The 1,297-nt window shown below is 43.3% G+C and overlaps 1 pseudogene; it reads right to left on the minus strand.

Annotated features, from left to right (window-relative positions):
• Positions 1–427: 427 nt before the first annotated feature.
• On the minus strand, positions 428–607 carry LOC144504915 (U2 spliceosomal RNA; annotated as a pseudogene).
• Positions 608–1,297: the final 690 nt, after the last annotated feature.

A 1,297-nucleotide genomic window follows, 5' to 3' on the forward strand; every position in this document is an offset into this window, starting at 1 on the left:
ATTGAGAATTTAATAATTGGACAATAAATAAAAGTCACCTTTAAAATGTGCCAAGTAGCAGAGCTAACTAATAAAACCTTTTTTTATGCTCATGAAGCAGAACCGGTGCTAGTCTTACTCGACCCCCCCAGTCCTGGTCAAATAGTTAGGTTTATCTAACACCGACTTTAGGTGCGCATTCTGAGCTGGCAGAATTCATACAAGAGTGGGGCTCAGAAGCGGGTATGTTTCAACCTGAGCTTTCTTCCTTTCCCAGCCCAGTGTGTGGATAGATTTTTTTTAAAAATACTTTTCCAATTCAATCAAATCAAATCCAATTCAGAGTCTCAACAAGTTGAGACATTTCAGATCCAGGCTGACAAGACAGGACAGGAGACCAAAACCACCCTGTCCTGGGCCTGATCTACATGAGTCAAGCTGATTGGAGAAGGGGGAGGATCCTCCTCCAAGACTTGAGCTCATTTGCATCTTAGCCAAAAGGCCGAGATGCCGCTTTTAAAAATTGCTTCATATGAAACATATGAAGCCTCAGCGTAACCTAATGACCTCAACCAAGTGCAGGCGATCCATACTACACTTGATCTTAGCCAAAAGGCCGAGAAGCGATGTGGATAGATTTTTAAGCAGGGCTGAAGAGAAAGGGGTGTATGTGTGTGTGTGTGTGTATATGTGTGTGTGTGTGTGTGTGTGTGTATTCCTACACTGATCAACTTCTGTCTGCATGTGTGTGCCTGGCACACTCCCAATCTTTCTCTCTCACACACACTCACTCGTTCACACGGACACACTCACTCTCACATTTGTTCACTCATCCATTCTCACACTCATTCACTTTCTCAATCACTTTCCCGGTCTTTTACCAATTTGGAGTAAGCAGTAGTATAAACATTCAAATGTATATTGGTGACTCAGTGCTGTGCTACCTCATATAACTAAGTGCACTAAGTCACATTTAATACCCATTATTCCCTCAACAGTGTCTTACCAGTTCCAGACGGGGTACATCACTGTCCATGTTATTGAGCAGATCAGTAGTGTAAATGCATTAAACAGATGAGCTTTAAAGTGGGTGCCACATGTGTTTTTCCTTACACATTGGCAGGTAGGTGATCACAGATAGGTTTCGAAGGCATCACAATTCCGCTTGTGATGTAAAAACACTGGCCGGAATTCTCCGACCTCACCTGCATTTGGGATTTTCCAGTCCAACTGACTGCCAAATTCTCCGTTCTCGCAGGCAGTGGTAACAGGGTGTGCAAGACTGGAGAATTCCGGCCATTATCGTTGTATTAATGGT

The sequence above is a fragment of the Mustelus asterias genome, chromosome 15 (assembly GCF_964213995.1).
Source record: "Mustelus asterias chromosome 15, sMusAst1.hap1.1, whole genome shotgun sequence".
Lineage (NCBI taxonomy): Eukaryota > Metazoa > Chordata > Chondrichthyes > Carcharhiniformes > Triakidae > Mustelus > Mustelus asterias.